Source organism: Vombatus ursinus, unplaced genomic scaffold (assembly GCF_900497805.2).
Source record: "Vombatus ursinus unplaced genomic scaffold, bare-nosed wombat genome assembly UNPS02014847.1, whole genome shotgun sequence".
NCBI classification, from domain to species: Eukaryota; Metazoa; Chordata; class Mammalia; order Diprotodontia; family Vombatidae; genus Vombatus; species Vombatus ursinus.
In genome coordinates this window covers 2857227-2880284 of record NW_020954625.1, presented here as the reverse complement: position 1 = coordinate 2880284, position 23058 = coordinate 2857227, and the positions used below count along the sequence as shown (strand labels likewise).

Sequence of the window (23058 nt, the reverse complement as noted above, 5' to 3'; positions counted from 1 at the left end):
GAAGCCGAGACCTTCGCCCCTTACTCCAAAAGAATTTGGGTCCCATTTGAGGGGGGAATGATAGGGTTGAGATCCTTGGACTTTCCCACATGGCCAAATCTCTGGCATTGGCCTGAGGCTATAATCCCATCAACTGGCCTTTCATTGTGGCTACACCCAATCTCCCCTCCATGGCCTTACCTCCCTACGGCCCCTGGACATTTCCCCTCCCATCCAGATCTCTGCAGGCCCCTCCTCAAACTACATGGCCACTCCTAGATCCCTCCCACAGGCTTTCTGTATACAAGGTCCATCTTGTCTCCATTAAGATGCTGGGATTCTTATAATCTAGCCACTGCTTAGATTCTTAAAATCTAGCTACTGGTCAGAGTCTTACATAATCTAGCCAATAGCATACTAATGTTCAGACTCCTTAAGAGTCTGGCCAATATGATGGATGTTCTAATAAACCTTGTTTTTGGCTGAAAAAAAAATTAAGAGTATAAGAAAAAGGAAAGTGAAGAGAGAATGATTCGAAGGGTTTCTTTTAATACAAGATATTATCATAGCTTTTGGTAAAAATTACCTTAGATGACCAAATCACTTGGACTCTATAATGGAAACTATTAATAACAGGCTAAAAAAGCTAAGAGGGGGATTTCTCAGATTTAAGTCATAGGTAACCATTTTACCATACACAAAGGGATAAACATTCTAGCTTATAGACCAGGAAGACGGATGGATATGTGGAAAGCACTGGTCATGTCTAAAGTCATTTATCATTACAGACTTTATGAGGCAACACAAAAGCATTTCCTTAACTTCAGAGAGCAAACTGAAGGCAACACAGAATCAAGTGTTTTACAGAGCTCAAAATGAGGGCCAAAGATTAAAAGAAACAAAATGTGTAACAAGAATGAAATTTTCTCATACTAAAGAAAATGCCTATTTTAACAGAGTTCAGGCCTTGTGCTTAAAGTTAATTTATACTAGTTTCCAAATTAGTTTCTATCATTTTCTTAGTCTACAAGTTAGTGTCCTCTAAGGCACAGACTGAATGTAAAAAATCAGCTATCTAAAACCTCAAGATTATGTGCAGACAGATTATCTGCACTGTAGATTATTAAAGCCAAATCTTCTTTTCAAATACACACTTTGCTGGCTCCCATGTCCCAGGGGAAGCTGCGAGTCAGACGGTAGACAAGAGAGTCCCCAGTGTTACGCTAGTGCTTTACATTAGCCTGGAAGCTAAGCTCACTGGGGCCATATGCTCATTATGTTCCAAGAGAAAGGAGACATGAAATTGATCACCCTTATTTTTATAGAGCTGGCACAGCACTATGGACTACTGACAATCCTTTAGACAATGAAGGTCATATATCAGACAGCATAAGGACAATCCAATCTACAGCCAAAGATATTCACCAGTCATAGAGCTGAAAGCTGAATGCTGCTGCTTACACAGCACACTATCCAATGATGTACTACTCTACAAAGAGGTAATAAAGTGAAGGGCGATCAGAATGTCTCTTGGCATCCAAGAGAGAACTCAGTACCTATTTGGCATGAACTGTCCAACCAAACAATGTCCACAAGCAGGGGCGCTGGTGTTTCACTCAGACCAGGACCTAAGCAAGTGTGGGATCTGGTACACTGAGCTGTTGGACTCCTACCACCTACACCTTCTCCTATTACCAAGCCACAAGCAGGTGAGAGAGATGCAGTATGATGCAGAGGAGAGAACACTGGGTTTGAAGTGAGAAGACAAGGCTGAGAAGCCCGGCCCTGTCCCTTAGTAGCCCTGTGACAGCTTCTTCGTCTGGAAGTGAGGAGGCTAGGCTGCATGATCTCTAGGGTCCCTTCCAATTTCTAAATCTTAGGATCCTATGAAAAGCAAAGCACCCACAATCAATTCTAGCAGTACAGCCAGTTTACCAGCACAGAAGCAATGGTCACAGTGATCTACACAAAGCGGAGAGTTGTTATCAGGGTGGCATAATGCAAAGAGCACTGGATAGAAAATTAGAGGACCTTGCTGAAAATCCTGGCTCCACTACTTAATACTCGGGCAAATCACATCATTTCTCCAGGTCCTCAGTTTCCTCATATGTAAAATCAAAATGTCCCTTTCTGCTCTAAACCCTATAATCCCATGACAATAACAGAAACATTTAAGCAGCTGCTGTAAGTAGGGAAGGCAAAAACAAAAGCCACCAAACCAGTTGACACTGAGGTATAACCAATTGCTTCAAATTCTGCATCCTGATTGTGGAGTTGGGGGCAGGAAGAGCTGAATGACATGAATGACAAAGGGACTCTGAGCTAGGCATCTAAACCACCTTCAGGGAGAGGAGGAGAGGCCTAGTCTAAACAGTGATTACAGGTGTAGACCAAATGCAGGCTGGTACAATGTGATAAAAGAAGTGTCAATTCAATTAAAAAAAAACCAAAACATTTATTAAGCACCTATGTGCCAGCCACTGTGCTAAGACAGTGTTTTTTTTACCCACAGTTGCATACACAGATAATAATCACCATGAAGGAAATATTATTCGTTCAAAACAGATATTAAATAGTATTTCAGTTTTTCACAAGGCATCAGGCAAAGTTGTCACCCCCCCCCCCCCGGCCACCCCTTGGAAGAGAAAGGGAACAGAAGGAGCCAAAGCGCTGTGGTAGAACACAGCAAAGGAGGAAGAGGACAAATTCTTCAGTAGATCGAGCAGCATTAGACAAACCCTACGTTTTCACTCGCTCTAGAAATGGCACCTCTTCCAGTGCACCATTCCAAGCAAGCCTAATGTCGAGTCTTACACAGAGAATGACAGGAGGGCTCACAGCACAGACGCTTAGGAGTATCAGCCAGTCACTATGTATTTAATGTATGAATGGAGTGGAGAGCGCCGATGGCTTCTGAGCTCATCCTAAATCTGAGCTGCAGTACAGCTTAACGGTTTTATTTGAGATCAATTCCTAAGTCAGATACATCCTTCTTTAAGTGATTTTTAAAATGCATTCCCGAACAAATTTGGTCTTACTCACACCACAGACCCTCATCCTCTTAGATAAGGACCTCATCTCTTCTTTTACTGAGAAAATGAAGGTCATTCACCTGGAATTCCCCTGTCTCTCCTCTCTATTCAAAGCCCTTTGACAGCATCCTTTCCTTTTTTCCAGGGTCTGATAATTATATGACCCTTCTCCTTGCCAAGGCTACCACCTCAACACATATCCTTAAAACAATCCCCTCAATTGAAAGGGATAATGAAAAAAATAAAAACTGGCTTGAAGGTGTAAGTGCTTTAAGGTTTGCAAAATGCTTTCTATATATTGCCATTTAACCTTCCCCATGGGATAACTTCTACTGCTATTATTATCTCCCTTTATAGATAGGGAAACTGAGGCTGGGAGAACATGGTATAGTGGAAGGAGCACTGGATTGGAAGTGAGAGGACCTGGATACAAATCTGACTTCTGGCTCTTCCCTGGGCTTGCCATCCCTTCTGTTGGCTTATTTCTCCAGGCACCCTTTCGATGCAGTGTTAACAAGCTGGATGCCTGCCGCTGCTGCTGTCCCCTTGCCCAGGGTCACATGTCTGCCAGTCAACTGAGCAACCTCCAAATCCTATTTGCAGCATCACCAACTCATCCCCATCCTCTCCAAGGGTTTGGTAGGCAAGAGAGTGACTATAAAACAAGTGGGCTGGACTAGAGGACACTAAGGTTCTCTCAGTCTTTAAATTTATGATCTTAGATGACTTACCAAGATATTAAGCACCTGGGTAGGATTTGAACCCAGGTTTTATTTGGAGTCCAAAGCCAGTATTTTGCCCACTACTCTGCGATGCCTCCCACTGAGCATTCAGAGTGATTTTTCCTTTAGCCTAATCTTTGTTTCCCATTTTTTAAAAATCTCTTCCTACTGGATTGTACATTCCTTGAGGGCAGGGACTGTGTTGTTTTTCATCATTTTAATCCTAAGTGCAAACTTATTTCTGGCTTTCTAGGTATCCAGCACCTCGGCAGGGTGCTTAGTAAACATGTGTCGAATGAAAGGTTCTTTCCTGTGTTGAATTTTTAGTCCTATAATAGTGAACACTCATTTTAAAATTCTTTCTAGGGGGTCAAGAAGGAACCTAGGCCTATATTTGACAAATAAAATGCTAGATGTATTTTCTGCTTGGCTCCAGAGGACAGAACCAGGAGCAAAGGGCTGAAGTTTCAGGGAGGCAAATTTCAGCGTGATATAAATAGAAATGTCCTGTCAAAGGTGGAATGGGTTTCCTGATGAGGTACTGAAGTCTTCCAGAGTAGGTTGGATGCCCTCCTGTAGGGGTGCTGCAGGGAAGATTCCTGTTTTTTATACAGATTAGACTAAGCAACCTCCTACTTTGAGATCTCGTTGAGGTCAAACCGACACCATATATTCAAAACACCGAGACACAGTCCTCCTCATTCCTTCCACCAACAAATCATTTTCTTTCATTTTTTTTTTTGAATGAAAAAATATTTATCAAGCACTTACTAAGTGCCAACTACCATAGTAAGCACTGAGATTTATAAAGAAAGGGCAAGACAGTCCTTGCTCATATTTACACTCTAACTGGGAGAGACAAAAAAATAAGACCAAGCTGAGCTTTGGGGGTGGGGGGAGGGAAGGACAGGCACAGAAGCCCTCAGAACTCAGCTGAGGGCAGACAGTAAAGTCCACTCATCTCCAGGATTAGTCAGTAGGTAGGATGAAAATACCAGGGAACTGCAGGTCATAGAGGAAGGGCAGGTGCTTAGATCAAGGAGTCAGAAGGAGTCAGTGCCAATCCATTTTACTGGAAGGAAAAATTAGAGACTCCCATTCATCCACGCCAGGCAAGTGGCCTGGATACATAGTGAGCAGTCAAGTAATCTGGTTGGGTTCTAAGTGGCTGAGGCAGTCAGAGTTTAGCTAGACCTGACAGAGAGGTGAGGTGATAGCTGCCTTTCTCCGATTATTACTGAATGTGAAAATAATTCCCAAAAGAATTTAAAACATTAACACATAAAAAAACCTAGAAACTACATTAAAAAAAAAGAGAGAGGAATATGACCAAAAAGTCCTAGAAATGGTTCCAAGTCAAGAGAAAAAAGGTAAGAGAATATGCTGTAGAGATTACATTGTAGGGATAAATATGATATTGCCTTAAGCCACATTCAACATCTGCAAATATTGATTCGAGTCTCCTCATTTCCCAGTTACTTTTCTGGCTAATTTCTGAGCTTCTGTATTGCTTTCAACTTCTGAATGAGCAGGAACATGCCTCCACTCAAACCCACGTCCTGAGTCACATTATCTGGGTAGGGAAGTGCTCCCAGGGCACACTCTTCTGATTCTGATTTGTTTTCCAGCCACTTTCCTTCCAGTTTCCAATTCATTCACTGATATTGTTGGTGACAAGTTAAGGATATGCTCCATCCCTTTGGTAGTTGCTTCTAAACCAAACTCTTGGTTTAGTGACCATTTAGGTTCAGAGCACGGTTTCATTCCTAGGAGATACCCACACCTCCTTGTACCTTCGCTCTTCCCTTATTTCTTCAGACTCTTCTTAAGAGTCTGATACCAGGTGCTGCTGCTGGTCTAGCCTCCCAGAGTCACATGTCTATCAAGCAACCAAATAACACTCAGAGTCCTGCTTAGAGGCTCATTTCCAGTCTCTCTAATGGTTTGGTAATTAAGAGAGTAAGCTTCAAAGAATATCTTCTTTGTTTCTTACAATTTGTTCATAAATCAAGAAAGTCACAAATACTTTAACCCTTCTGAATTAGCTAGTTAACAAGACTATTAAATGAAATTTGTAAGAACTGGACACAACAATAAAAATATATATAACTTTGGCCTTCTCTTTCTAAAAGACTGAAGTAGAACAATCAAAAATTATCAAACAAATGATACTGAGGTTGTAAAACAATAAAGATATTAGATAAAATAAAGTTAACATCAAATTCAATGTTCAATATATATAAACATATAACTTATGATAGTTTAAAATTAATTTCCTTATTGGCAAGAGGTCATTTGCCTACCATCACTCACTTTAAACACATGGTTAAGGCCTTTAAACTACTAGGTCACCAGAAGGCTTAATTTCTGGTCTTTCTTTCTCATATGCTCCCTATAATTTGTTTCTATCTCTCTAGTTCCCATTTCCTTTCCTTCAATCCCTTTTTAATGCAATCTACTTCAGAACCCCTTGAGAATGATTACCATTCCGTATAATTACACATGCATTACCAAGTCGGACAGGCAGAGCAGTTAAACCAACTGGGATCCCATGATGCCAGTTAAGTTTTAGTCTCATGCCACTGCAGACTCCCAGAACATGTCAGCATTACTTCAGTAATGTAGGTTACAGGTAGAGTCAATGCAACCTTCTATGGAATTCACCAGATAAAAACGGAGATATATGCATTTACAGCAAGTTATTTTGAAATGTAAAAAGGCATAAAAGTAGTGGCACAAGGAAGGAGAGGAGTACAGCTTTAAGTGACCAACTTCTATAAAACCCAAGGTAAACACATAGTCTCTCCCTGCTCAGGGCTTAGTTTTTAAAGCCCTCTTAATTTTTACTAAGCTTCTGTGCTATATACAACTGAAAAGGAATTTGTTCCACTCTCATCAATGGTTTATAAGCAGCCCACAATGTCATCTGCAGATGTGGAATGGGAAAACTCTGAACTGAAGCTCTTGTGGACTCAGGAGTGGCCTCCTCATTGCCAGGTGAAACACGTAAGACCCTCAATCTGTCAAATGCAGTCCTCCATATATGAAGAGCACTTATGACTGGTCTGTCAGCTATGGGGATGTGCCCATGAAACTGCACTCCTTCATTCAGTCTCAGTCTTCACTCAGTCTCTATGCTGATGATTTTTCAGATCCTTTTATTCATCCCTAGCCCCTCCTAATCTAAATGGAGTTTTGTAACTCCAACTGCCACTTGGGTATCTTAAGCTGAATATCCTGGTGACATTTTCAACTCAATGTGTCCAAAACTGGATTCATTACATACACTCCCACCCTCACCCCCTTCCTAACTTCCTCATTACTATCAGCGGCACCACCATCCTCCCAGTCACCCAGGCTGACAGCCTCAGCGTCATCCCCAACTCCTTACTTTCTCACTCCCTCGTTCCCCCATAGCCAACCTGTTGCCAAAGCCTATCAATTTTACCTCCTTAACACCTCTCTCCAATTTCTCTCCTCTAACACTGGACACCCTGGTACAGGTCCTTATCATCCTATGCATGGTTTATTCCAAGTTCTTGAAAAAAGGACAGCCAGAATCAGGATGCAAATAGGGTATGAGGATTGTGATTTCACTGGCATAGCAAACTCTTGGGTGAGGTGCTTCTATCCATTCAGGTCATCATCTCTGTAAATTTTAGTTTCAGGTGCTTAGGGCATTCATAGGTTAGGTGACCTGCCCAGGGTCATATCGCAAGTAATCGTGATAGGTGAGACTTTAACTCGGGTCTTCTTGGCTCCAAGGCCCGCTTTCTATCCACCAGGACACAATGACTCTCAGGATTCATTTCTCTGGCACCTCAAAAAGTATGGTGCTAAGATCTGGAAAGATTAGTGGCATAGTGGAAAGTGCAAATGATCTGCGTACAAGTTTTGGCTCTGTCACTTAGCATAGCATCATGGTCTAGGGGAAACTTGATATGACCTGGGAGGCCCTGGAATGGAAACCTGGCTCTCTTACTCACTCCCTGCGAGGCATCAGGCAGCCTGCTTAGCCACCCTAGAACTTGGTTTCTTGGTCTGCAAAGCAAGAGGGGGATGATTTCTATGGCCCTTTCTTGCCCTTTTCCTGGCTCAACATCGTGAATCTATAGTGCTCCAAACAAATAGCTTCCACTCCCAGAACATGTCGTGCACAGCTAGCTAAATAAATCTCAGTCTTCCAGAAAGAAATGTATTTGGGTCAATGCCAGAAAAAGCCAAACTCTTAAACCCCTTTAAAATAGGGAAAAGGATGATATAAACAAGATATTCGTTTGTTACCAGCCATGATGTTGCTAGATGCAGCTACTACCCAAACTAAAGAGGACACACAATTAGCACAGGCTGAGGGTAGCAGGATGAAGCTGACCCAAGTTCTTTTTTCTGGTACACTACAAGAATCTACAACATCCTCAGTATCATGGAACAGTGCAGGGCAATTTTAATTAAACTCTAGGGAGAAGAAAACCTGCCAATTAGAATTTTGCAAGTAGTTTGTTTTGCTAGGAAATAAGTGGCTAGCAGCTGACACTGTCTTTTTGGCAAAATAAAGCTGCTTATGCCCCCTTTCAGAAATCAAGATAAAAACCACTCCACAACATTTACATAATATAGTCCTTAAATGAGCAATTAGCCTGAAAAGACTGTTCTTACATATGGTATGGTCTCACAGCACTACAATCATGACCCAGCACATCATAATAGTCATACCCCAATTTTACCTATATTCTTCCATGAGCTATGGGGGTCAATGAGTCACACTTTAGAAAACCAAAGAAAGAGCCTGCAGTGGTAACTACAGATTTATGAAATTCAGAAACATTATTTAGTAATATCCAGAGGCAAACACTGATAAATTCCTATCAGCTCCCAAATTCACTGGCTCAAGAATTTCTGTCTAGTAAAAAATCTGTACTATATCAATAACTAGATGAAGCTTTGAAAAATTATTTCACCCAGAGACTGAATAATAAACAATTTTGCTAAGATGAAAAACAAACAATATTTTCTAATCAGAAATTTGACATTTTCTAAGCATTCAATACTCTCGTTCTTTTAACTCTATTATAAACTTTTAACCCCTATCCCACAGCCCTTTACAGATTTGCATGGAAATACTTAGAATGTGGTTTCTACTTAAAGCTATTTATAGGACTACTGGTGAAATAAACTAAAAGAATCCATTTGATCTATGTTAAGGAATCAGGTAAACAGAAACCTGAAACACTTCCCCCTTGAAATTCATCTTGTTCTAAATTGCAAATAACTAGGTACTACTTTGTGTGTTAAGGACTGATTGTTGCTAACAACTTGGTTCAAACTGTGATACATTTCAAGATTTTTTCCTCAAAATATGAAATTAGGTGATTCAATTTTTCTTTCATCTGAGTTTTATAAATCATGTAATAAAATTGAGTAGAATGAATAGCATTATCGCTAAGATTTTGCAATACTGGACATTAGTCATTTAATAATGGAAAGAAAAATGGATTGGGCTAGAAGCCCATTCTTCGACTTACTGGCCATGTGTTGCAGGACAAGTCATTTCATCTCCCTGAGCCTCAGTTTCCTCTTATGTAAAATGAGGGAGTTGGACTAGATGACCTTTAAAGCTTTTTCAGCTCTCTATCTATAATCCTAAATAGGAATATTTTAGAAGAGAAAGGCGTCAACAACATGGAGTAGTCATCATTCTCTGCCAAGTATTTATGTCAAGATTTGCCACCTCCTTTTTGCTACCTCGCCATGATGGACACAACGCTAATAATACACAGCACTGTGCTTCTCCTAACTCAGAGGCAGGAAAATGCTTGAGTAACTAGGCCACCTCACCACCATGCCCCGATGCTCCAAAAATTCTGGTTTTGGCAAAGGAAGCAAGTGGCCCAGCCAAGATGCCACCACTGAGAGCTCTCTGCCTCTAGTCTCAAATTCAGGAAATGTCAGCAGGTGCAGCTGAGATGTGGAGGCTGGGTAAAACCTGGTCACAAGTGCCAACTCCACTGAGCAGAAGAGATATTCATCATTAACTGAGATCCCTGAAGAATTCTCAGAAAGATCAGCACAGGACAATGGGCACTGTAATCCCCTATCAGATGACAATTCTGAACGAACAGAGAACTCGTCCAGGTTACAGTTACCAAGCATCAACAATATGCTAGCCCTGCTGCATACACACGATATGGTCCCTGCCACAGGAACTTATGTCTACTTACTACCTCAGGTAAACTGGAATATAACATAGATAGTATCTGTGTAATAGAAACATCAAAGACATAAAAACTGAACATACCTTTTAGCCTTCTACTGTTTTAAGTTAGTGTCATTGCTTTTTACTTTTTTTTGAATCATTGTTAAATTTTATTTTAAATTTATGGAATAAAACAAGCATTTCCACAACACAGCACAACAACAACAACAAAAAAATAAATGCACATGAAACTGCACAACCTGCTATTCCTTTCAAATATACAACAAAATTATCAGGTAAATTTCTTTTTTTCTCCTCCTCACCCCACCTCCACCCTAGAGATGGCTACCATTCGGGTATATATATGTAAAATTATTCTCTACCTCCTCCTATTTATCGTCTACTGTTTGGTAGTTAGGATAAAATACAAACTCGAGGCCCTCCATGACCTCAGTCCATCTTACCTTTCTAGTCTTACTTCCTTTAAGTTCCCTTCACACACTATGTTGTGGCCAGACTGGACGACGAACCATTCCCTGGTCTTCTTGTGCATTTTCTTGCTCCTGTGCACCGACATAGCCTATACCCTAAGACCTGGACTCATTTCTGCCTATTGAAATCCTTCTTTTCCTTTAAGGCCCACCTCAGGCACTATTCTTCCATGAAACTTCCCCTGATTCTCCCCTGGCTGAAGTATTCCTCACTTCCTCAAGTTTTCTTAGAGCACTCACCTGAAGTACACTGCCTAGATCACATTCTTAGTGGGCTCCACCCACTCTATAAAAGGTCCTTGTGAGCAGAGGGCACATTTTACTTATGTTTCCCTCAGTAACCAGGCCAGCGCCTGCCACATACCAGGTGTTGATAAAGGTCTACCGAATTAAAGGGAGATACAGTGTCTGAGAAGCAGCTCTGGTTGGAGATGGTGGTGGAGGGTCCTCTGCTGTGAGTACGGTGCCAAGCCTGGAGTCAGGAAGACCTGAGGTCAAATTTGGCCTCAGACACTTACTAGCTGGGGAACCCTGGGCAAGTCGTGTCACCCTGTTTGCCTCAGTTTCCTCATCTGTAAAAGGAGCTGGAGAAGGAAACGGCAAACCCCTCCAGTATCTCTGCCAAGAAAACTTCAAATGGGGTCACGAAGAGTCAGATATGACTGAACAACAACTATTACAGAAGCTCCAGGTGCTTTTGGAGAAAATTGGCAAGGTACACAGTAGGGTGGGGGAAAAAAAAAAAGAGGAACAATTTGCCCATATTAAAAAGAAGGGGCTCCTAGATTCCTAGTGGCCTTAAGAGAAAGTGACAGGTGGTAGGTATTGCACAAGTGTGTGCAGAGCTGAATTGGATATCATCTTCCAGATCAATAACTGTTAAGAAGGTCTAAGGGGGAGTCATAACCCTCATCTCAGCCACCTCACCTTACAGTTGTTTTCCTAAAAGACACAAGTTATAAGGATGACTAAAAAAAAAAAAGTTTAGTTCAGAAGAACTTCTCTGTCTACAACCAGAAACTCTCTACGTTGAAATGATATGACTATTCATATCCAAACAGCACCTGCAAATTAATACTTACTGATGCCAATGGACAATCATAAACTGAATGAATATACATATTGTATTGTGGAGAACGTAAGTAGGAATAAACCCAGTACCTACCTTCAAGGATCTTCTTACCACTTAATACAACAGTCAAAATACACAAATACATTAAAGTAGATGGTAAAACCACAGTAAGAGAGGTTAGGAGAGTTGGGGGTTGAGAGGAGGGAGGAGTAAGTACATCCATCTGGATTTAAGTCTAATACTAGTATCACATCTGCAGAATAAAGCAGGAACATAACAGAGAAATACACTTTGGGGGGGGCTATTAAACACTGAGGTTACATTACATGGTAGCAGAGAGGGAATTTTGTGGGGCTCAGCCTTTATTTTTGTAGCTTCTCTTTTTCTCTAAGAAGTCCCGGAACTTAGCCAATCATCTAGACGGCAAAGTAAAACAAAATTGCTTTTGGGCCCAAAAAGTAGATCACATAATTAAGAGCAGAGATCCACTGATTGTTGTGGGAGGCACAGAAGTTTCCCAATAATCTGTAAATTATCATCTTCAAGGCAGATGCAGGAAAAGTTACCCAAATTCCTTAGGTATCCACAGACCCTTAGTATAAGTTATGGTAAAGCAAGATAAAATCAATGTAATTCAACAAACACTGCTTTAGTAGGTATGCCTTTGTTTCCTCACATATAGACTCACAGATCTGAGGCCTTAGAGGGATCACCTGGTCCAAACTCTGCATTTGGACATCGATAGAAGGTATAGCCCTCCAGAGTCTACAGATGGGGAAACTGCACCCAAGAGGTGCTGATTTGCCCAAGGTCACAGCGCTAACAGGTGGTGGTGACCAATGCTTTTTCTACTCTACATTATCATGCTGCTCAATTTCTCTTTCAAATACATCTAATAGAAATGCCTATGTAGATGCAGTAATATACTAACAGCTAGCATTTATATAGTGCTTTAGAGCTTGTATAGTACTTTGTATTTAACATGTAAGTTGTGTGAAGGAAAGAATAGTACCTCTCTTTATTTTTGGCTGAGGTTAATATTATCATACATACCAAAACGCTTCATATCCGATAGGGAAGAGTAGGCAGAATGTGAAAACAGAGGTCAAGCTAATCAAGACACACCAGACAGATCTGCGATCTGTAATCCCACTGCAAACATCAAATGCTATCCGGCCAGCCCACGTCGACTTCCCAGCTATGTCTTAGCTCAATAATGCTGTTGGGAAAGTGCTCTTGTAAACCTTACAATACTACATGAATGCCAATCATTATGATTCCTCCACTAATAGTTCATCATAGAATGAAGATGCCTAGGTTTTTCAAAGGTATGGCAGTGACTTCAAATCCCACAGGAGAGGCAGTGTGGCACAATGTAGGAGTACTGGTTTTAGAATCAGAGGACCTAGGTTCAAATCTGGCCTCTTTCACTTATTGTGTAATTCTGGGCATGCACTTAACCCCTCTATAAATGCAGATTCCCTTCCCCTCTCTGATCCCAGTTCCCTCATCTGCAAAATGAAGGCACTGGAAGAGATGGCATTTAAAATTCCTTCTTGCTCTAATCTATTATTTTGTGTTCTATTATATTGGAAAGGCATTGAATATGGGCCCAGTGAAACCAAGTCTGTCATATGAGAACCTTTAGCCTAGCTAAGTTCATAGATGATCATGGGGTTGATTGCAGGGTGACAAATTTTTCATCCTCAGAAACTCATGAAAGACTAGTTCACTGAAAGACTGAAAATTTGGGGTTCCCATACTGGCAAAATCATAATAGATATTTGTTGCTGAATAGATCCTTGAAATGATACTACGATAGACGCTGCTGTTTTATGAATTATTCTTTGCCTGCACAGACTTCAGAGCGGAGATTATAGTATATAACTCAGGGGAACCCCCTAAAATCTTGCTAACATTTACACCGAAAAAGCTCACAAATATAATCGAGGCCACTGACTTACATCATAATCCACAGATTGCATAGGGTACATTAACTATTAGGGCATAGGGAAAACTCTGAAGCCACGCCTTATAAGCTATTGTAATTCTTGTAATCATTGAGTTACTAAAGCAGTCCTGGAAACTAGGAGTTTTCCATTTGCCAAGGAAAGGTAAATAAAACTTTAATGGGTAGATGATTTCTAAACTCCTAGCACTGTATCCTCATTAAATGAACTCAATTTAAAAATGGTAAGTAATATAGTGGAATAGTAGGAAGTAGTTCCAAGTTCTCTTCCACAAAACTTCTAAACACAGACCTAGAAAACACACTAGACCAAGTCCTGATGGGAGAAATCTAAAAAGTCACAATGGTCATTTGTCCAGTCCAGCTCCACATAGAGAGATAGAGAGGTCTATGGAAAAGGGGTCAAGTCAAAAGAAAGCAGCAACCAGGGAGAAGCTGTTCACCAAGGTAAGAGGACATCGAAAACCCATCCTAGGGTATCTCAAGGGGGACAGGTGTGAAATAGCTGCTTTGTACCCCACTGCCTAGATCCTGGGTGGATGGAGAATGGATGATATGCACATAGAGGTGGCGTTCCCTGGTAGGGAAGCCCTGGGCAGTATAGTAGAAATGAAGTTCAGAAGCAAGTAACAGTAGGGGGACTAAAGACCCCAGCAGCAAAGTGGGGTCTCAGTTTTAGCACCCAGCTCAGCCTGCAGAGGAATAACCAGAGCAGGAATCCCAGACCATAGGGAAGCCTACAATTCAGCCACTCTGAGCCAACAGAGATTTCCAGCTGGCTGACAGGGCCTGAGTCCAAAAGCAGCCTACTGTTGCTCAGACCCAAACCCAGGTCAGGAACTTGCAGAGGTCAGACCAGGGGAGCAGCAATCAGACTTTGTCCGGAATCAGACCACTCTAAAAGCAATCAAAGTTTACAGGTCCCCAGCTTGTCCCTGAGATCTTGGAATTAACGTAACACTCAGAAACTCCCAAGAAAGCGGCAACAGGATTAGCCTAGATCTTCCCTCCACAAGTGCAGCAGTGCCCAGCCCTAATATCCAGTCTGAATTCAGGAAGTAGGATAGAAGAATAAACCAAAAAAAAAAAAAAAAAGCCCATCATAAAAAGCTATTGTATTGATAAAGGAAGCACAAGACACAAACTCCAAAGGGAATTGTTCTAAAATATCCACAAGTAAAGCTTCTGAGAGAAATACTGCTTGTGCACAAAATCAACTGGAATTCTTGGAACAGATGTAGCAAGACTTTTTGTAAAGAGTTTAACATTTTTTAATAAATTAAATGAGTGCTTGAGGAAAAAATTGGAAAAGATATGAGAGCCATGGAAGAAAACTGGAAAGGGTAATAGCTTGGCACAAGAAGGACACAAACCCTGCTCACACAACAAACTTCCTGAAAATAGAATGGATCAAATAGAAAGGTAAAGACTTCATGAAACAACAAGAATTATTAAAACAAAGTCAAAAGACTGAAAAAAAAAATAGAAGAAAATGAATGGTATCTCATAGCAAAAACAAATGACCTGGAAAAAAGATCAAGGAGAAAAAAATTAAAAATCATTCATCTGAATGTCATAACCAAAAAAAGAGCCTAGCTATTAAATTTCAAGAAAATTATTCAGTTCTCTTAAAACCAGAGGACAAAGTAGAAATAGAAAAGAACTTACTAGTCACCTCATGAAAGAAACCCTAAAATGAAAACTCCAAGGAATGTCATAGCCAAAGCCAGAGCTTCTGGGTCAAAGAAAAAATGCAATGAGGAGCCAGAAAGAATTGAAGTACCACAGAGACAGAGTCAGGAACACACGTGACTTAGCAGTCACCGTTATAAAGAAGCAGAGAACCTGGAATACAATATTTCAGAAGGCAAAGGATATAGACTTACAGCCAAGACTAATTTACTCAACAAAATGAAATATAATGCTACTAATGGAACTTTAATGCAGCACAGCACTTCCAAGCATTCCTCATTGAAAACACCACAGCTGCATACAAACTGAAGTTCAAACACAGGAGTAAAGAGAAACATAAAAAGGCAAATGGGAATGAACAAATGATAACGAACTAAACAAGGATAAACTGCTAACATTCAATTGTGAGAAAATGATGCTTGTGTCCTATTAATTGCCTATCATCTTTCAGGATCACGGAGACAGTCTAATCAGACAAGCCCTGGGAATGGTTGTAGCTGATCTTAAGAGAAGAATGGAAGGGGAGGGGAAGAAGATGACACTGGGGAAGGAAAAAGGTTAGGAAACATCTCACATAATCAGGATATACACGGAGACATCTACACCAACAAGGAGGGGATTGGAGAGCAGCAGCCAACATCTGAACCTCACTTTTAAATGAACTGATCAAAAGAAGGAAGAATAAATAACACACAGAAATGGATACAGAAATAGATTTCACTCAATAAGAAAATACTTAGTAAAGGGTCATGGGGGGAGGGTAAATTAAGGGAGGGATCAGTCATAAGAAAAACAAACTCTAAGAACGTATAAAATTATTCATAGGTCTTTTTAGGATGACAAAGAATAGGAATCTGAGGGTCTAAATTGGGGAATGGATGAACAAGCTGTGGTATATAAATGTGAAGAATACTACTGCATTGGATGAAATGACGCAGATGGCTGCAAAGAAACCTGGGAAAACTTGTGTGAATTAATGTTGAGTGAAGTAAACAGAGTCAGAAGAACAGTTTATACGATGACAACAATATGATAAAAGCAAAAAAAAAAAATTAGAAAGAATTAGGAATTCTAATTAGTATAATAACCAATTACTTACTATCCAGAAGACTAAGAATGAAATATTCCATCCACCTTTTGATAGGGAAGTGAAGGGCTTAGAGCACAGAAAGAGACAAAAATGTTTTGGATACCGCAAATGTGGAAATTTGTTTTGATCTATTATACATATTTGTAATGGGTTTTGTTTTTCTTGTTTTCAATTCAGGGCAGGGTGGGGAAGTTTTGGGGGAAGGTGAGAAGGCAGATTGTTGCTGATTTAAACAAAATACTTTTTAAAACACTGTATACAAACAAAAAAGAAAGAAAGGAAAAAGAGTTAGAGTAGCACATTCAGAACATCTTTCGTCTCTTTGCACCTCCCAAAGGGCTTGAGGCCGTTTGAGGGAGAGCAGTCTGAAAGGCTCACTCATTTTGTTTGGTTCTGGGACAAGGACAGAACTAAGACCAATGAGGAGAGGCTACAAGGAGATAGGTTTTAGACCGCATGACGAATGGAGTGTTCTAATAACGGAATGGAGGCATGTTCCCCAACACTGTTGGTGGAAGGGAAGAGTGTATAAAGGGGATTCAACTTCAGGAATGGGACTGAACAAGTTAATACTCTCCAAGGTTCATTCCAATTCTGAGAATGCTAAATGCTAAAGTCTTGGTTGGGGTGTGGAGGAGGAGGAGGCATTTAATAAATATTTACTGAACTGAAAGCCTGAGTATTCAAGTAAAGGACACAACAGAGTTTGGATGGCAGTTAGCTGAAATGCTGAGAAGGAGGGTTTTAAATGCTTTAAACTGGAAACAAGATCATACAAATTTTTGGTTGTATCTTGGATGTTGTTCAAACCATGATCATACCCTACACCTTATAAGTAGGGAAGTAGCAATTGAGTTTCCTGTCCTTGATTTCCATCTGGAAAGTCAAAGACTGCAATTTTTGTAACATTTAAAAAAAAAAAAAAAGGTAAGAAAAGTAGAAAAACCTCTATAGGACAAGAAAGCCTTACCTGATACTCAAACCTTTAGGATATAAAAATATTCCAAGAATATCACTATACTTTGGACGGGACAAAAGATAAACAAAAATAGTAAATTGTAGAAATCACAGGAAGGCCAATTCCAGCTCAATATATACAAAAAAAAAATTTTTTTTGATTCAAATTTGAGCTATCCCCAAATGTGAGTGAATAAGCTCTGTATCATTTAAGATAGAGACTGGATCTCCACTTGTTAAGGATGTTGTAGAGGGACTTACACTGGATTAAAGTAGATTTCTGGAGTCCGTTCTTATTCAAAGGTCTATGTTCAGTTGCATAGGATGACAAATGTTATCAATTCTGCTAAAGCACAAGTTTTGTATTATTGACTCATTCCTAACTGCTTTGGTCTGTGTGATCCCTGGATGCTTTGATAACAGACATAGTCATATAATCTGAATATCATTACTTAGGACTGCAGGTTCCCATATAATTTAGTTAAAACAAAATTTTAGTCATACCCCCAAAATATAGTCTAAGTTTATTTTCTTTTTGGTTAGGCAATGGGGTTAAGTGACTTGCCCAGGGTCACACAGCTAGTGAGTGTTACATGTCTGAGGTCGGATTTGAACTAAGGTCCTCCTGAATCCAGGGCTGGTGCTCTATCCACTGCTAAGTTTATTTTCTAATTTTTATTTGGTGTCCTGATTAGAAAAATAACAGAAACAGGAATGGAGCATATTTTTAAGGCTTTCTCCAATCATATAGCAAATCCACCAGCTTCTCCACATAACTCTCTAAAATGTTCTATGGTCTTCACCTCCCTTCTCTGCACATACTCCGCTAATATTTCTCCTTTAATAGAACCAATGAATAACTGCCACTTATCAGAAAACATCCTTTCTCAGATATGTGCTTTATATATTGCTTTTTTCTGAACAGACACTTCTTCAACCTGCTCAAGTCTTTAAGCTATTGCAATTTTTCTTATTTCTATTATATTGCATTTCTCTTGTGGAACATCATAAAGCCCAATTTAATATACTCCTTTGATTTCCAAGTACACAAAGGAAATGTAACTATCTCAGTCCACATTTTAACATCATTTTCTCTACCTTTTTCACAATTTCCTATTATTTCCATAATTCAAAATCCTGGCGTTTAATCTGTCAGGATGAATCTACAATACTCTGTATTCTATAGCATAACAAAAAATGAACATTTCTATTTTCCTTTTAATAAAATGTTCTTATGATAATGAAATAAATATCTTGTTAATTATTTGGAGGTCATGTGTATAGACCCCTCTTTCATTAAACTTTGACCCAAATTTTATTTATGTTGGGGTTTTTTCTCCCCCAAGGCTCTCCATCTATAACTCTGCAAGTCGTTCCTTCATTCTTTTCTCACCCAATACAACAAAACCAAAACTAAGAACTGTGTTTTAGAGACCTTAAATAACCATTTTTTTCCTTAAAAACAAGACAAAAACCACAAAAAAGCTTAAGATGAAGAAAACTAGCTATAATTTTCATCCTGAATTTCGAGGCTGTTTAATAAACTGTTAATGGAACAGTTTATTAGAAGTTCAACAGAAATTAATTTAATAGTTTTCATCTCTAAATTATTTCAAATCAAGCCAATTTATAGCAATTTCAGTTATAGGTTCAAATAATTAGTATTCACAACATACTAAATGTTCCAGGCTTGCTAAAGAAAAGAATATTGCAGTTGAAGGGTACCCTAAACGATCATCCAGTGTATCAAGTAGGTAGAACAAAAAGAACAATTTATAGGTTGACCACAAAAATGAAGTGAAAATACAGTCCAAAGACTTCAGAACTCTGATGCATACAGTGACCAATTCCACCATCAATCAACACCCAAGAATTTATTAAGTGCTACCCACTATGTACCTAACACCATACCGGCGACTGGGATACAATGGGTAAACGAAACAGTTCCTAGAGTCTATGGCCTAGAAAGGAGCTTACTTTTCAATCAGTAAAACACACACTCACTCACTCACTCACTCACTCACTCACTCACTCACTCTCATACAAAGAATATATAAAATAAATACAAAGCAATTTCCAGGGGGAGGTACTAACTTTTGGGGAGATCAGGAAAAGCTTCATGTAGGAAGTATATTGTAAGCTGCGCTTTACAACTACGGATTCTAAAAGGCAAGGATGAAGAGGAGTGCATTCCAGAGAATTAAGAAAGGTCGGGAGATGGAACACTGGTGAGGTATATGGCCCACCAGGTGGAAGGGATGGGATGAACCCTTGGGTGGAGAATGAGGCGCATTTACAGACAGAGTCAACGTGTTTCTTTGTTTTGCTTGATTGTGCTTATTTGTTACAAGGAATGGTTCTGTGGTTAGGAAAGGGGAGGTCATTGCAAAGGAACAGGAGTGTAAAAAAGGAAATAAATAAAAAACATTTTAAAAAGAGATTTCCACCCTTTCATTTTACAGATAAGGAAACTGAAGTCCTTAGAAAGGCTGAGTGATTTGCCTAGTAAGTCACACACATCAAAGATTCGAACATGAGTCTTTTGACGCCAAATTCAGTACTTTTTACATTCTATCCCATACTGCTTCCTAAAGAACAGACATCTTTAGTAGAGGTTAAGGTGCTTTACAAATATTATCTCATATGATCATCACAACAGCCCTGAGAGGTGGGTGCTGTTTTCCCCATTTTACAGATGAGGAAACAGAGGAAGACAGAAGTAAAGTGACTTGTGGAGGGTCAGGAGGCAAATAAATTCTGAGGCTAGATTGGCACCCTAAGCCCAGTTCTCTATCCACTGCCCCACCTCGCTGCCTTATTAACATAATGGCACTCAAATGTGCCCTGAAGTGAATTATTTTGGAAGCCAGTAACAGAATTTAATTCATTTCAAAATCTGTCAAGCTCCCAAATGTCTTTTCGGCACTGGAGACATTGATGGAAAATATTTCCTTAAAGAAACTTACATTCTAAGAGACAAATCAAAAGCTTGTTTTTGAAACTCAGAACGCAGGGTACCCCACTAGATTTTAAGCTTCCTGAGGACAGGAATTCCGTTTATCATTGTATTCTCTGCACCTACGCAGCTCGGTTACCTTGCACCAGCAGGCTCTGAATAAATGTCTGATGAGCTGAAATGCCTCGCTACGTTGCACACGATTTCTTAATACAGGAGGACCCGAAAATCTTGTTGCGGTTAAATGCTGGCTTGACCAGCTTAAAATCGCACTAAGACTTTGGGGACAACATGTACAAACACTCTGGCTACCGTAAAAACACGTGAACTTGTAAAAGGCTGAGGAGGAAGGCAAAACTCCTCAGTGACCTTAACCACCATGTCTGAATCTTTGGAAGAAACCGGCGAATTCGGTCAAGATGACACTGGCTTACATTTAGACACCACAGCACGTGACTTTGATTGTTTTTAAGGAAGGATTCAGCCCTCAGCATCTCCATTAAAAACTACCTGGCGCCCAGAGCCTGGCTTCAGGTACACAGGTGGGGCCTGGAAACTAAAATCCCCATCAGGTGCAGCATTTCATCACCTGGCGGAGGCCAGCGGGGTGGGAGGGCTGGGGGCGGGGGAGCCTTCCCCGAGACCACCGCCCCTAGGCCGGCCCTCTGCACCGGAAGTGAGCAGGTACCCTCAGCTGACCCCGCCCCGCCGGAAGTAGGTGGCCCCTCTCCCAAGGAACCCCAGGCGCCCCCCCCACCGGAAGTAGTCGGCCCCCAAATCGGTCAGCCCGCAAGCAGGCAAACTCAGGTTCAACAATGGGGAAGGGAGGGGGAGAGGAGGGGGCATCTGCGAGCCTCCTCCGGCGTCTCGGAGCCGGCCACCCCGAGGGTCGTCCGCGCTTACTGACCTGCAGGCGGCGGGCAGGGAGAGGCCGCAGGCCTCCTCGGAGCCCCCCGCACTGAGCACAATTCCCTCAGTCCCTTTCAGACGCGCTCGCTCTCCGCTCGGGTCCACTTCACGTCTCGACGCACGGATCCCTCCGCCGCATCCCTCCCCCAACTCCCGCCATGGACTCCCTCTCCCCGCTCCGCGCCTTGGATAGCTCACCATATCCTAAAGTCCCTGACTCGGTAGGAAACACTGGCGGTTTTCCGGTGTGGCCCAAAGCCAAGGGGGACTTCCCGTGCAGCGTTCCTCGAAAAACTCCCGGGATTATTTTTCTCGGCCGCGGAATGAACCTACGTGCGTACGAATGAGACCGAGTTTTCGCAGAGCTTACTGGGAAATGTAGTTTATTTCCTCCGTCCCGTGCAGACTCCCGTAGGCCTAACTGAAGCGCGTCCGCGTCAAAGGGAGAACGGGGTGGAGGAGGGGAAGCGCTTCGGCTTTAGTGTGCAGTCTCTTTTCACTCCACTCCCCCTTCGGAACCCAGGAGCCCCGAGTCTTCTGGAGGGCCCCGGGCTCGCGCCAGTCCGCCACGCCCCCCCCCAGCCTTGGCCCGCCCCCAAGCCAATCAAATTCCCTTTGCCAACTCTTTCTCCGCCCCTTTCTTCCTCGGCTACCTGGCCTCGGGGCGGCTGGCCCTTTCCGCGCGCGCCCGCGCGTGCGCGCGTGAGGGTGCTTTCCCCTATACGCGGGGCAAGAGGTGGGTACTTGGGTGGCGGCGAGGGAGAGCCAGCCAGGCTTCGGGACACTCGCGCGCGCCGGTCCTCGAGGAGAAAGGGGAGGGGAGAGGAGGAGGTGGGAAAGCGCGCGCGCGCGGACATTCCTGGGCGGCGGCGGCGCGCGGCGCGGAGCCGGGCGGGGCGGGAGCGCGCGGAGTCTGGTGGCGGCGCGCGCGGGGGCCGGCCCGAAGCGGGCGGGGGCGCGCGGAGGCGGCGGCGGGGAGTTAGTTAGTTGTTGTGAGTGTCAGCGGCGGCGGCGGCTCCAGCGGAGGCGGCGGCGCCGGGACGGACCGGGCCGGGACCGCCCGCGCGCCCCCCGACCCCTCCCAGCCCCGGACAGACGGACGGACGGCGGACGCACGGCGAGGTGGTCGTGGCTGCGGCGCCCGCCGCTCTCAGGTGAGGCGTGCGGCTCGGGCGGAGCCCCCTCCCAGCAGGCAGAGACCCCTCCCCGCGGGACCAGCCCCCGGCGCGCGGCCGGGGCAGCGGGGGGGGGGCCGCGGGCTCCGAGACTGCGGCGCCCAAGCGGGGAGGGATGCTCGCGGCAGCGCGAGGTGCCGGGGCAAGCGGGGGTCCCCCCGCCCCGCCCCGGGGGCGCCCCTGTCCTCGGGGCCCGGGCTGGGCCCCTCTCGGGAGTTTGCTCCCTTCCCCCCTTTTCCCTCCCGTCCGTCGGGAGTGCGGGGCGGGGGCTCCTTGCTCTCCCTTCTGCCCCGGGGCGGGTGGGGGGTCTGCCCTAGGGGCCAAGTTCAAAGCTTTGAGCCGGGACTCGGTCCTCCGCGACTGCTGCGGACCTCTGCAGAAACAAGGGGCTGGGAGTGGGAGCGTGAGCATGAGTGTGTGCGTGCCTGTGTGGATCCGCTTGTGAGTGTGTGAGTGCGCGTGCCCTCTTAGACGTTACCCTGTTGCAGTCGCTGCTGGTGAGAGTCGCCCTCGGGACCTTATGGGATGGGACTGGTGGAAGCCTGGGATGGGGGGGGTGATGAGTTAAAGGAAAACTATGATTTCATCCCTCTTGGCTTTGGGTTAGAAAAGCTAGCACACTTCTCTTTGGCCTGTTAGTTAAATGAGCTATGATTTTTAAAAAATTGAGCTTAAATGTAGCGTGGTTCTATCAGACGTGCTTCTGGAGGCGTTCTACGCCTCATTTGACAAAGAACAGGAAAGGAAGCGGTGGTCAGGGTGAAGCCCCAGCCAGTTTTTAGCGGAAGGTTGGCTCGGTATGGAGCGCTTCACCTGAACTC

General features: G+C 42.8%; 2 protein-coding genes across 9 annotated transcripts in view; one reads left to right on the top strand and one right to left on the bottom strand.

The window, feature by feature from the left end:
• Positions 1-21598, bottom strand: part of HMG20A (high mobility group 20A) — a 67272-nt gene extending 45674 nt beyond the window's left edge. For 3 of the 5 annotated variants that reach the window (XM_027840629.1, XM_027840628.1, XM_027840631.1), the window contains exon 1: positions 21061-21166. The gene's annotated coding sequence lies outside the window, so the exon portion shown is untranslated. Of the gene's footprint in view, positions 1-21060; positions 21167-21260; positions 21404-21432 lie in introns of those variants that run through there. The other 2 variants (XM_027840633.1, XM_027840632.1) reach the window with 2 other exon arrangements.
• Positions 21599-22137: 539 nt separating this feature from the next.
• Positions 22138-23058, top strand: part of PEAK1 (pseudopodium enriched atypical kinase 1) — a 278957-nt gene continuing 278036 nt past the window's right edge. For all 4 annotated transcript variants that reach the window (XM_027840539.1, XM_027840535.1, XM_027840537.1 and 1 more), the window contains exon 1: positions 22138-22216. The gene's annotated coding sequence lies outside the window, so the exon portion shown is untranslated. The remainder of the gene's footprint in view (positions 22217-23058) is intronic.